This window comes from Neofelis nebulosa, chromosome 2 (assembly GCF_028018385.1).
Source record: "Neofelis nebulosa isolate mNeoNeb1 chromosome 2, mNeoNeb1.pri, whole genome shotgun sequence".
In the NCBI taxonomy this organism is placed as follows: Eukaryota; Metazoa; Chordata; class Mammalia; order Carnivora; family Felidae; genus Neofelis; species Neofelis nebulosa.
In genome coordinates this window covers 39,136,263-39,150,698 of record NC_080783.1, presented here as the reverse complement: position 1 = coordinate 39,150,698, position 14,436 = coordinate 39,136,263, and the positions used below count along the sequence as shown (strand labels likewise).

Below are 14,436 nucleotides of genomic sequence, written 5' to 3'. Positions count from 1 at the left end.
TGCACTGACAGCGTGGAGCCTGCTTGGGATTCTCTCTCCTCTCTTTCTGCCCTTCCCTGATTCTATCTCCCTCTCAAAAATAAATAAATAAACATTTAAAAAAAGAGAAAGAGAGAGATAGAAGTATGGCTTCCAAACCTACATATGTTTACAATCCAATGTTACTGCATGCATGACTTTATTTCAATTAGTGATGATGTGTTGGCCAAAAAATCCATTCTCAATCTCAAAATGACCCCTACATATGGGCCTTCATAGTCTTAGAGTTCCTCTCGGGCACTGGCTCTCACGTTAAATATGCATGCTGCAGAAAAATGCACTGGTGTTCCAGGGACCCCCTCCAGTCCCATTACAAACACAGAGCATAATTTTTAGAGGCTACTTTGAAGAAGGTGGGAAGCACCAAGGAACATTAATTTAACCAGTGATTTTAAAAAAGCAATTCTAAATGAAAATATATTTATATTATAAAGAGGTAAAATAAGATGTCAAAAAATTTCACCCCGGTAGCAGACTACTTTGGGCTAAATTTTCAGAAACTAATGATATTTTTTTGTAATTTTTTTAATGTTTATTCATTTTTGAGAGACAGAGGGAGACAGAGCATGAGCAGGGAAGGAGCAGAGAGAGAGGGAGACACAGAACCTGAGGCAGGCTCCAGGCTCTGAGCTGTCAGCACGGAGCGCAACGGGGCTCGAACTCAGTGATTGCGAGATCATGACCTGAGCTGAAGTTGGATGCTTAACCTACTGAGCCACCCAGGTGCCCCTGGAAACTAACGTACTTATTTACCACCATCTGCAATAGGAATACTCTGGTATAAAATCTGGGGAAGCATGACTTTAAGTTTCCACAAAACTGAGAATGAAGTCCCAACTCTACGAACAGCAACTCATGATCAAGTTCTTCCTCAAAATCAAATATGAACATTTATTCATTTCTTTTTCTAGTCCCATAGGAGCTGTTTTGCCACTTGACGTATGACAAAACTGTAAATTTACATAATCTGCCCAAGTTCAAGCTGCTAGGAGGTGACGAGGGTGTGATTCAAAGCCAGGCCTACTGAACATCACTGTTGTTGTTCTCCTGAGTGGGGCTGACAGATGCTTGGACTTGTAGGCCTAACAAGTTTTCAAGAGAATACTTCAAATTATAAGCAAATATTAACACATCTTTACACAGTTTAATAGCCCTTTAGTTCAAAAGCCCTTCAGTGCCATGTCTACTGACATTTTCTAGATAAGAGAGGAATTATACCAGATGTTGACACGTTTTCAAGATAAGAAAGAGTCCTCTGGATTTAAATAAACTCCTAGAGAAGGTCCTAACACAGTAGGCACTCAACACTACATTATATGCTTGAATTATAAGAATAATTAATAACTGGGAACCCCCCAGAATAAGAAAAATTACGCTAGAATCTGGAAGCATGGAGAATTTGTCTTATAAGAAATTAACTAGCTCCCTCCTGAGGCCAGTTTTTCAGGAGCTTCTTCATAAATCTAAGAAGCAAATCTCTGATTTTCAACAATTTTTCTAATCACAGTGAATAGTGTTTGGTGCTTTGCAACCTTCACTGTGGAATTCTTGAGGCCTTTCCAAAATGAGAGCCTAATTATAGCTGCCAACATTGCAGAGAAAGTGCATCACTTCTGTTACATACATCAGCAAGGAAATGGGACAGACAGAGGAAGGATTTTCGTGTTGGGGGAAGCAGAGTAGGGTATATGACTAATGCCGGCATACCTCTGGAAAACATATACCATTTTGTTCTTGAATGAAAAGATAAGCTTGTGTATTGTATTAAAATCAAGCCCTTTGACTAAAACAGGATAGCCTAGAAATAGTTCAGAAGCATGGGATACTTGAAACTGAAAATGTGCTTTCAAAGAGGTTATATTTATAAGCCAAACATGCACAGGAAATTTTGTTATTCTAACTCTATTCCACAGCCTAAAGATCTGTATTGTCCTAGCACAAAGACCTTCTTGGACGGAGTCCCAGTCAGTTGTTTACTTAAAACGATGAAACCCTGACTAGAGACCATCTTTTTCCAGATAGCACCTTCCTGTTACGATGCCCTACATTCGCCACCATGTTCAAGGCCAAATAGTGACTTTTTGCCCTCTCTCTGAGCCACTAACCTGCATTCTTAGAAAATGTAAAATGCAAAGTTTAAAATAACTTCTTATCTTATACTCAACCTGTGTCTAGTTAAAGATTTTAAAATTTCTATGAAACCCAAAAAGGTATACAACATCATCTGTAATATATGCCCTAATCATACAGCACACTTGTAACCCCTATCATTTGGGCAATTTCTAATTTAATTTCATGCCTTAGTAAATTGATACGATGTTTCTGAAGGGACATTTATCAGTATCTCTCAAATTAAATGTGCACATTCTTTGCCTTGGCAGTTCCATGCCTAGAAACTAATTTTTTAGGAATATGGACACAAATGCTCAAAAATACAAGTGTAGAAATATTTACACTGCAGCATTGTTTGTAATATCAAACTGTGCCACCAACCCAAATGACCATCAATAGGACAATGGTTAAATTAATCATTGTGCAAACATATTAGGGAATGTCACGAAGAAGTTAAAAACAATGAATAGTGAAATGGATAAACGTTCAAGACACATTGCAAATTTACAGAAGCAATTTACAGAAAAATATGCCTAGCATAATATTTTTTTCATTTAAAAGTATATTTGTGTGTGCATACGTGCATGTGTGTTGATGTGTTTATGTACTGCTATATATAATCCATCATTAACACTTCTTACCTTTGGTGGAGAAAGGGAAACAACTTGTATTGTTCAAAGTTTTACAAAATTTATAATCTTCTTGTAGCAAGTTTTAAATGACATTGTTCTTTAAAAACTCTACCTCTAAAAATATGGACCATCCCCTCTTCTTACCAAATATTTCAAGATATCATGGCAGGTAACAATCTACCTTTCACAGGTGCTTTACACATGTGAACATATATACACAGATGTTTTAAAATGAAATGTGAACACTTGACGAGCTTTCCTTTGTACTTTGAGAAAAAGTTTTACTAATGAGGCCATTTCCTTTACCAACATGATTTCCAATGGAAAACAAAATTCCCTAGGTAAGTTAAAACATTAAATCAAGGGATGACTACTGTTAACGGGACCATCACATGGAGAGAGTACCAGCAATAAGTAGGTAACACCAGGAGAGAAACTTGCCATAATAACCTTAAGTTACTGAAGAAAAAAAAGAAATGACAAACTTTCATCAGAAATTCAGTAATCAAGCAGGTACACAGCAGCTGGTCATTTAACAGAACTTGGATTCAGTTTTGGGGGAATGGCTTGCAGTGGTATATTTTTTATTCTTAGTCTAAGAAACTCTGTAACTCTTGTCCAACATGAGAATCCAAGTGCGAAACTTCTAGCCATCCACGTTTCACATGGTGCACCTCCACACCATGGGTTACTTGAGCTGCTTTTGCTTTGATTGTTCAGTCCCCAAGAGAGACTGTGACCCATAACATCTTCCTGTCATTTGTTTAACAGCTTTTTGTCAGAGTGAATAGTGTGGCACGTTGAATGAAATGTTCTTCAGGGTTCCCCAATACAAACCACTGCAGTGTACCTTTGATGATCCCCACCCCCAACCAAAAAAACCTGTAAGAGGGCAAACAAAATTTCTATGGCCAACAATTTAACTGGGGAGACTGAATGTGTCCTTATGAAGGAAACTTAAATATTTGTAAGCCAAACAGAGTGAGAATTAACTAACACGTGGACTCTTTGCCTGAGGGTTTATAATCTTGGGTAGCTCCCCCCAGCTGACGACCAGTTTTCACTGTGCCGCGAACAGCAGAGCCCATGCATAGGAAGAGCCAGTAAATTCCACGCAGCCTCAGGCTACCAAAAGGATGCTCAACTAACTGTTGTATTTTGGTTCTTTGACAGTTGATATAACGTGCGAGGAAGTGTTTAATAGATATGTTTTAGGGAACTTGATCACACTACTAAAGCAACAGATCGCTGAATGTTTCTGCTTTTTACATATACTTGGGTAAACACATGGACTAAATAGACTTCCAGGCAAAGGAAGACTCTTCCGTTATAAAATTCATCTCATCACATGAAAGAGATTCAGTAAGTGCAAATCTTCAGATCTTCAAGATGCCATGATTTTTAAAATGTCCTTTCAAAAAGACATTTATACTATGCAGCTCATCTCTGCAAAATGTGACTTGATTACAAAGTCCTCAGCAACTTATGAGATTTATTTTAGGACACTGAGTCACTTCCCTAAAATTTTACAGCTATCTCTTGTCAGTGAAAAAATTCTAAAGCCTGAAAGCTCTCAAGGAAATGAACCAAAACATTCTGCAAAGTTCATTCTTTTCAGGGAAGATAACCATGGCTTTAAGACCAGTAGGTATAAGGAGATACACAGGGAAGACGTATGACAAAATGTAATAGGACCTTAGATCTTTTGAAAGAAGTGTTTAAAAACAGAGACATGTCTGTCTCCCACTTTTATATATGTAGACAGATGGTAAGCCAGACATTTTTTTTCAAGCTCTCACTCAGGTTGTGCATCAAGTATGCCCTACTTCAATTCTACATCATCAACATTTTCAATAGTTTCCAGACTTTCTTTTAAAATTATGTTACATAAATGTGGTTTGGGTCTCATATTCACTTAAGATCCATGCTTTAGGTGACACCTGGCTTTAGTAATACACAATGAAATGACTAATGGGCTGTGGCTGCCTAATCACGTTGTATTATTAGGTTTTTACTTATGTAATTAAGTTCCAGGGAAAAGTTTTCTGTTTGAAGTCAACAATAAACTGCTTTCTTTTAATTAAAGTATCTGTAGCAACTTGTAATATCCACATTGGATAAACTTGATTTTTTAAATCATTGTTGATGGCTGAGGAAATGCATGGTACTATAATTTGAGACTGGGTATGAGCTCCGCTGTATTCTTTAATAGTTGAAAAGCATAATTCTCCCTATCACTCTCCCCACAAATGTGTACTTACTTGCCCAAAGTATTAGTCATGCTTCTTTGTGCCATGTCTGCTAAGGTTATGTAGAAATAAAGAAATTTTTCAAAGTCCCTTCCTAGATCCTTTTGGTGGAAGAAAATGATGTTTTCATTTCCCAGCATCCAATAAACCTGTCCTAACCATCCAGGAAGGTTCAAAGGGTCTTCTAAGGCTTCTCCTAGTCAGAAGTTTATAACTGAGAATGTAAGGCCACTTTTTTTTATTGTAAAGAAACCCTCAAAATAGTCACATTAAACCCCACATGGACTTTCACTCCTGGGGCTTTCTTTCACCAACTTGGAAATTGTTTTCTATCTTTTGGCATATTTCTGCATTCAAACACTTCCTCACCTCCCAGCTCACCAGCTCCAGTGTTCCCACTCCAGAAATCATTCTGTCTCAGGTCCTCCCTTTCATTTTCTCCATCAATCAGCCCCAAGTCATCAATATCCTCCTTATCCCATTAGATTTGTTGATCCATTCTTACAATCACCCTCTAACTCCATCTTCCTTCTCTCCTTTCACTATACCCCATGATAAAGCTCTAAGGTAGTTGAACCTACCTACCTACTTAGACCACCTCTGACACCCAACCGATGGAAAAGTAAAACAAAACCAAACACAAAGATGCTCCCCAGTCTTCCATTAGACTCGTGACCCCAAGTCATACATGGCACTCAATATGCCAGGAAACTTAATATATTGCTCTGATATACGCACTCTCTCACTTCCCTAGGTGACTATGTCACATGTTTACCCTTCTACACCACCTTCAAATGCATAAAAACAGAAGCAAACTCATATTTTCATTGGCAGATATAGCACTCATCTGCCGCTAGATACATCTTTACATTGCTTTCTACTCTTCTAGATGAAGTCTCTCTGCTCCTGTTGAAGGCCAGGCCCCTAACTTGTGCTCTAAATCCCATCTGCTCTCATCTTTTCAAAGATTTATCTCTTGTGAGTATCCCCTCTCCTGCATCATCAGTGTCATCTGGACAGTGTCTACTAGATCATATCCAATAATGCAAAACCTAAAAATGCCTTTGCTTTATTCTGAATGCCCCTGTAGGCACTACACCATTGCTTCACCCTCTTCACAGCAAACTTCTCGAGGCAGTGATTTGCAGCCAAAATAGCCACTTTTTCACCTCACGTTCTCCCCCCAACTCACTTCATCCCAACTTTTATCTCTATCAGTCTTGTCAAGACACCAATGATCTCCCTTCCATGTTGTCAAGCCCAATGGTCGTTACTTTTTGACATCCATGGTCACTACTCTTATAGTACTCGGCCTCTCAAGCTCTAACCAGCACCATTGATTACTCTCTCCTATTTGATTATATGCCACTTATTTCTTGTAGCTTCCAAGACACCTCCTTCACATGGTTTTCTTTCCTCACCACACTTCCTTTGACTTCTGTGACTCTTTCTGCCCTCTACACAGCCTCCATCCTAGACCCCCCTCTAGATAGTGTAGGGATATACCCTCTCGAGGTAGCCTCCTCCAGCTCTATCTATTTGTCAATGATTCCTGGATTCCAGATTCACAGACCCAACTTCCTTCTTGACATCTGCACCTAAGTCTAATAGGATGTCAAATTTGACACAAACAAAACAATTCTTGACTGCCTCTTCTCTTCCCGCCTCGTTCCCCCAATTACTCCTCCCCTCAGTAAACTGAAGTACTCTGGTCAAAAATTAAGATGCTATCCAGATTCTTCTCTTTTCCACATTATCCAATACTGAACCATGAGGAAATTCTGTTGACACTATCTTCAATAATATCCTATATACTTTCTACTTCTATCGGCCTCTCTGCTATAAGCCCAGGATAAGCCCATATTTAGTCTCACCTTCACTGCCATGAGACTTTGACCTATAATTCATTCTCCACTGACAGCCAAAGTGATCCTCTAAAAAATCAAACCTTGTTATTCTGCTAGTTAAAATCCTTCACCGGTCCGCTATGTTTGGAATAAAACCTGAACTCCCTATGATGGCTTACAAAGTTCTCTGTGATCCAATGTGTCTATTTCTCTGGCCCCATCATGCCCTATTTCCCTCTTATCCACTGTGCTCTAGCCACACTAGTCCTCTTTCCATTTTTGAAAACTGCCAAGCTTGTTCCTGCCTAGGGCTTGTGCTAGAACCATTCCTTCCTATCTCTGATATTTGCCTTGTTTGTTCCTTCTTGTCATCCAGCTTAAAAGTCACCTTTCAAAGAGTCTTTCCTGATCCAATATAAAGTCTATCCAACCATCCTTATCATATTATCCTGTTTTTATTATCTTCATTGTACTTACTTGAAATATTGTCTGATATTTTTCTTTACTTTTTAAAACTTTTTTTTATCTTTTCTTTCCCCTCTTGAATATAAGCTCCACAAGTAGGGACCTTCTCTGTTTAATTCACTGTTGTATTTCAGGACACGGATGTAGGTGCCCAATAAATATTTGATAATGAATGTTTTTATAGAGAGCTTAGTCAAAGAATATGAGCTTAAGAAAAAGTTACCTATTTCCAAACTGAAAGCGAAAATCAACTTGCATTTGTATGGAAGACAATACTTTCAAAACACTTTCATTGACATTTGTTCAATCTCCCTGATAACCTTTTAGGAGTTCACCATGATTCTTCCTTTCTCCAGCACAGAGAGAAAGATGCTTAATGATTACTATCAGGTTACACGGTCAGACACTGCAGTGCTGGGACCAAAACCTAATTGCTTGTTCAGTGCTCTCCCCGCTAAGCCTAAATGAACAAGTGAAAACACATATTAAACTAAACCCCTCTGCCATCATGTGCTCTGTGCATGTACTGTCCTTGGAAGATTATGCTGATCAGGGCGCATGGGTGGCTCAGTCAGTTGAGTGTCTGACTCATGATTTAGGCTCTGGTCATGATCCCATTGAGTCCTGCGTCGGGCTCTGCACTGAGTATGGAGCCTCCTTGAAATTCTCTCTCTCCCTCTGACCCTCTCCCCCGCTGGTACTCTCTCTCTAAAATAAAATTAAAAATTAAAAAAAAAAAGAGGATTATGCTGAAGGTATTTTTTCACGTCTCTTCTCCCACAGGCTACATGTTTCTAGAAAAGCAAGCTGATGTTTTATTCATTTGTGTGTTCCCAGTGACTAGCACACTGCCTGGCATGTTGTAGGTTTCAAATGCTTGTGGAATTAACTGATACTCACATCAGAGCCAAGTCTTCCTCTCAGTATAAAGCAGATGTGTTATTCTTTATCTCAGTACTGAAGATTTCACTCTGCATATATAAAAAACCTTTAATGATTATTTTTTCTGAAAAGCCTCAAATTTCACATCATCCAGCACTTTCTGAGGCCTTTCATGGGCAACTTAGGTACCAGAAGTTGCAGGGGGTTAAACAAGCCCTAGGCAGTCCTCCAAATCAGTACTCCAATTCATTTTCCACTTCTTAATATGAACAAAAGGCACGTAGAAAATCTAAGATTTATTCAATCTGAAGTCAGAAGCTAGTGACATAATGCTATATTTCTTCCATGCTCTGAATGGACAAATAGTCATCAAATAGTTTTAATGCTGTAACGGAAAAAACACTGAATGGATTATCAAGAATCACAGGTTATGATCCCAATTGACTCTCAACAGCTGTGTGCGTATGTGCTGATTTCAATCAGTCTCTAAGTTTCCTATAGAATACGAGTGACGATTATCTTTAGGGCCCTTCCAGCTCTAGAATCTGTTCTTCTGCTATGCAGTCCTGATTACACTGTCCCCAGTATCCTATCCCCTCCAATCTCCCAACTCAAAATACCTACATGAAGGAGTGACATAATTAGGTTTAGATGTAGTGGTAACAGTCAAACATAAATGAATAACTAGACGGATGGGAAACTCTGCATCCTCCACTGGATTTACTTTCAAGATGCAGAATCTTTATGAATAGCGAATTCCAAGTCCCAAAACATGACTGTTTCAAAATGCTTTAGAACAAAAGAAATATACCTCCACCTAACATCTAGTGTTTATTATCAAATGTAACTCAAAGACTACAGAGTCCTATGAAGAGATTAGAATCCAGGGAATTCTGGAGCCACATGAACTGAGCTAGTCAATGAAACAGTCCCTTCTCTTAGCCACACTATTTTATGTCCTATCAACACAGGGGCCTACCCACCTCACAAGCCATTGGTCACTGATACGCCATCAACAAGAGCCAAAAGACCAGGCAGGAGAATACAATCAGTGGCGTGCTGGAACCAAGTATTAACAGTTTCTGGAATCTTGAAATCTGTCTGCTAGGTTGTTGATAATTTGAAATTGGCCATGGTGGAAGTATTTACACTGTGGAAATCTATAAACACTACAAATCGGAGTGTGTCTGTCTTAGAGACAGCCAGCTTATCAACACACCACTGAATACAATGTTTTGCTAGAAAGACTATAGGCAAAACACATAATGCAAGACCAACAGAGAACAAAGAGATCTGACTTCTAGCCCTAATATTCCTACTAAGTAGCAATGAAAACCGGAGCAAGTCTTCGAACCTCTGCTTTATTGACTAAAATGTAAGAGAAACAAGTGAGCTCAAGATCCCTGCAGGGTCTAAAAGTTAAGGTTTTGTGGTTATGTTTGGGAGAACATCCTGATTTCAGAGGTCTCCTAACAGGATATGCTCCAAAAACTGGGCAGCACCAAGAAATTGACCAATCTTCTCTCCATTTGCAAGAGCGAGATTTGGTACTTCTTCAGTCTGATGTATTTGGCCAACCGTGGGCAAACCTGGTCATAGTTCTAAAGTTCCCTGGATCTCTTAATTATTGAATTACATCAAAGAAAGTTTCAGAAAGCCTCCAGCTGGCCAAGGGTTTCCTTTAGACTTAGGCTAAAGGCCCACAGAGCATTCCTGGCTGTATTTGTTAAGCAGGTGCTACTTCTATCTCCTGTTGCAATGGTGAGGTTTTATAAGGAGCCCACTGGGCATGAGGGCAAGAATAAAAGCCGCCATGTTGCAGAGAACCTGGGGGGCTCAGTCGGTTAAGCATCCAACTCTTGATTTCAGCTCAGGTCATGATCTCACAGCCATGAGATCGAGCCCCATGTCTTGGTATTCTTATATTTTCTCTCTCCTCTCTCTGCCTCTCACCCTCTCTCTCTCTCTTACTGTATCTCTCTGTCTCAAAATAAGTAAATAAACAAACATTTTTTTTAAGTGCCACGTTTCCACAAGAAGACTTAGAAGAAGTACCTGCCCTAATACCAGAGTTCCAGCCTCAAACCAGAGCTACCGTCCTGAGCTCATTTATATAGTAAGTTCTTCAAAAGTAGAGACTGGGTGTTACCTATAAAACCTGGCACAAGAATCATGAAAGATCTGTTAAAGTGAATTCCCTGGTTTGGTACAGTTTGGGGTTCATAAACATGAGGTTGTTATTTGGGCAACAAATAACATATAGTTAAATGTTTCTCCCAGAGCAGCAAGGGACTCCTAAGAATAGCTGCCCTGACAAGCCAGCACAGATTTATCCTATGATATAGGATGGCAGTGTCATTGTGCACCATTTGATCATGAGAAGATGTAAATGCCCTTGTCCCTCGTCCAAGTAAGTGTTCTCCTTTCTGGATGCAAGGATTTGTAAATATCATCATCATGCCACCATCTTGCTCTTCAGAATAAAAGTGCACATAACACACTTGGGGGAAGTATTTAATTGGTAAATGGCAAAAGTGCACTTGGACACAATCCTAAAAGCGGCAAGAAGTAGAATGTCACTCAGGAGGACCAATTTGTCATTGTACTGACAGCCAGATTTTTAAAAATTCAGTCACAGAGAGCGGAACTTAAAAATAGATGAGTGGGGGGCGCCTGGGTGGTGCAGTCGGTTAAGCGTCAGACTTCAGCCAGGTCACGATCTCGCGGTCCGTGAGTTCGAGCCCCGCATCAGGCTCTGGGCTGATGGCTCGGAGCCTGGAGCCTGTTTCCGATTCTGTGTCTCCCTCTCTCTCTGCCCCTCCCCCGTTCATGCTCTGTCTCTCTCTGTCCCAAAAATAAATTAAAAACGTTGAAAAAAAAATAGATGAGTGGTTTAAAGCACAGGATGGATTCTAGAAAATGATCATCTGTGTCCAGTCTAACTCACAGAAATAAATCTTTAAGAGATTATGGAAAAAATGGGGGGGGGGGGGGCAATGATTTAGGTCCATCAGCTGTGTCTAACCAGATCAACACACCTAAACCACTGGAAAAAGTCCTTAAGCTCCCTAGGAATAGAGGGTCCATAAAATCTTCGGACTTCAGTCTATGGCTAAAAACATTCTCCAAATCAACAACATCCTGAAACTAAAGACTAGAAGAACATTTCAGATGCAACAACGCATCACAGAATTCAATTGTATGTCATATTGAAATACAAACTATAGGACACTGAATCCCAGTTTTCCTTTTAAAATGCTCATTGGCTCAACAAAGTTGTATTGAATTTGGATTGGGTACAAAGCACTGGGGATCCAAATATGATTAAGACATGGCCAGTCTCTAAGCTGATGGTATACAATGGAAGGCATGCACCCACAAGTGGTAAGGGCACAGTATGCTAAGAGCTGTGATAACAGCCCACCCAGATAAGTACAGACTCTGAGCTCCAAATGCCATGAAAGGCAACAGCCCAATTGGAGGCAGCAGCATCTTTTAATTAAGGGTCAGGATCTGTGGTGAATTCAAATAGTGCTTTCTTCTTACTGGGTGCTACCATTTCTAGAGGTGACAATTTTTTTTTCTAGACAGAAGAAGGAAAAACAGGAAAAAAACAAAAAAACAAAAAGCAGTGGGAGTTTAGAAAAGCAATCCAAGTTCAACACAAAGGCCTTGTGGAAAGGAGGACAGGCTTGACATGATTCAGGGTGGAAAAGTCCAGACATCTAGGGCACTGAACATAAAAGGAGATACACCAGAGGGTGTCCAAGCCCAGGAGACAGTGGTGTCGGTGGGGGTGGGGGCACTGTTGAAATACAAAGAGAGGAAAGTGGCAGCCTGGGATGGCCTCAAAGCTCCTGAGGAGGCAATTGAATTTGAAATTTACTATGAGTTTGATCAAAATTACACTGGAAGATCAGGTTATTCAGTTTAAGCATTCTTATTGAGGTATAGTCCCTGTTTTTATTTATTTATTTATTTATTTATTTATTTTTTTTTTTTTTGGGACAGAGAGAGACAGAGCATGAATGGGGGAGGGGCAGAGAGAGAGGGAGACACAGAATCGGAAACAGGCTCCAGGCTCTGAGCCATCAGCCCAGAGCCTGACGCGGGGCTCGAACTCACGGACCGCGAGATCATGACCTGGCTGAAGTCAGACGCTTAACCGACTGCGCCACCCAGGCGCCCCTAGTCCCTGTTTTTAAACAAGTATCTGTTGTTTTCATTTCCTAGGGCTGCCATAGCAAAGTACCATGAACTGGGAAAATTCTTGTCTCACAGCTGGGGGGGGCTGAAATCTGAAATCAAGTGACGACAATTGTTTCCTTCTGAGTACGATGAGGGAAGGGTCCATTCCAGGCCCCTCTTCTTGGCTTGTGTGTGGCCATTTTCACGTTCATATGGCATTCTTCCTATCTGGCATGTCTTTATCCACATTTCCCCTTTTCATAAGGACAACAGTCAAGTGGATTAAGGCCCATTCTAATGACGTCATTGAAACTTGATACCTCTGTAAAGACCCCACCAAAAACGTAAAATCTTAATTGAGCCTTCTTTTCCACTAATTCAGAGTTCTTCCTTTATTCTTTGAGGTTTACCACAGCTATACAGACTGCCCACACCATCTCTCACTTCTCTGTCGGTTCGTGCTGGTCTCTACAAGAAGGCCGAGACCAATCTTAGGGACACGTGGCCTCATTTCCACCACCCTGTGCCTCCTGCATTGAGGACTGAGGCAGAATCTGCCTCAACGTGTTGCTGTTTGGTTCTAGTGATGATCGCACTCTATTTCACCTCTACTCCCAGCTGTATTCTACCAATACCATCAAAAACCACTGAGAATACAGTTCCTGATTTTCTCTTCTGTGCTACTTTTGAGTGAAATTCTTTGCTTTTCCATAAATAGTTCAGAGCCTAATGCCACCTGCATATTTCTTCAAAAATGGTTCTCTCCAGGGGAACTAGCTGGAGCACAGCTATCAGTCAACTCAGACGGACTTAGAAGCAAGTCAGAGCAAGACTTTGACTTAGAAGCAAGGGAGCAAACAAAGGCAACATTTCCCCAAACAGTACCATCTTCTATCCCACTGTGCCTGTGGAAGTCAGCTCACTTTCTCCCTTGAATCTAAGACTAAAACCGCACCCAATGTCCATTTTTGTAACATCTCAATTTGCAACCTGACAGTCAAACCAAACAAATCCCAACTTGTCTTCTCCACTTCAAACGCCAGACGATGTTTAACCCCATATCTGCCAATGTAAATTTTACAATTGGGTATTTGGTCAACTGCTACATTCAGTAAGCAGGATACACAGGGCGTAACTTAACACAAGGTTATTCTTTAACCTTGCTACCTATTCTAATCTGCTCTGGGGGACTAGCTCTTTGCTCACTACTGGATGAAATGAGAGCAGGCCCCTTGGCTTCTCTGGTCATTCTGAGATAAAGGAAAAGTCCTCTGGTCACATCAAGTCACAAAAAGGTTCACTTCTATGCAGCAATGTCCAGTCCTGTGTCCCAGTTAAATTTTCAAATTTCAGTTAAAATAAAATCTTCTCCTCTCTCTTAGCTAAGCCTGCTTCAGGCAGAAAGCCTTCAGAAAGAAAGGGGGGGTGTCACTGGATTCTCTAATTCTCACCGGTTTCTGACTCTCTGAGACTATCAGTGGGTGGAAGAAAGTAAGGTTAGGGAGCAGAGGAGGTATGATTGAGGGGCACTGCCACAATCTACTGCCAACACTCTGAGCTTCGAGGGTCTCTCTCTCTCACACAAGGGGACACTTCCTGGGTTCTGGAAAAAATACCCCACTTTGGGGATTCCCACCTGCAGTTTCTTTGCTGTGGTTACTCACAACCCCCTTTCGCACAAATGATGGCCCTCCCGGAGCACACCTAGTCTCCTTCTGACAAGGTCTTCTGCCCTGTCCCTCTGAATGGCCCCTGGGTAACATCAGCTCCTCCTGGTAGTGTTTTGGAGCAAGCGTGACAGTGACCCAACACCAGTTCTGTTATGGACAGACCCCACCCCTCGTCCACCAAAACACACATTCTTATCCCAAAAACTCAGGCAGTGCAGCTCACTGCCAACGAGCCATGCCCACATTCCTTGAGCCAGCCACAGCTCCTCACCTTTCAAGTCCTCAGGCATGGATCAGACACCAGTCCAATGTGTCCCTCACATGGTAGAGGACACTCGTGAAGCCATCAGGA

General features: G+C 40.8%; 1 protein-coding gene and 1 long non-coding RNA gene across 6 annotated transcripts in view; one reads left to right on the top strand and one right to left on the bottom strand.

Annotated features, from left to right (window-relative positions):
- HECW2 (HECT, C2 and WW domain containing E3 ubiquitin protein ligase 2) overlaps nucleotides 1-14,436 on the bottom strand; it is a 376,253-nt gene that overhangs the window by 207,579 nt on the left and 154,238 nt on the right. The window lies entirely within an intron of this gene.
- On the top strand, nucleotides 10,527-13,090 carry LOC131500978 (uncharacterized). Its single transcript, XR_009256553.1, has 2 exons — nucleotides 10,527-10,636; nucleotides 12,819-13,090. It is a non-coding gene; the product is annotated as an uncharacterized LOC131500978 (long non-coding RNA).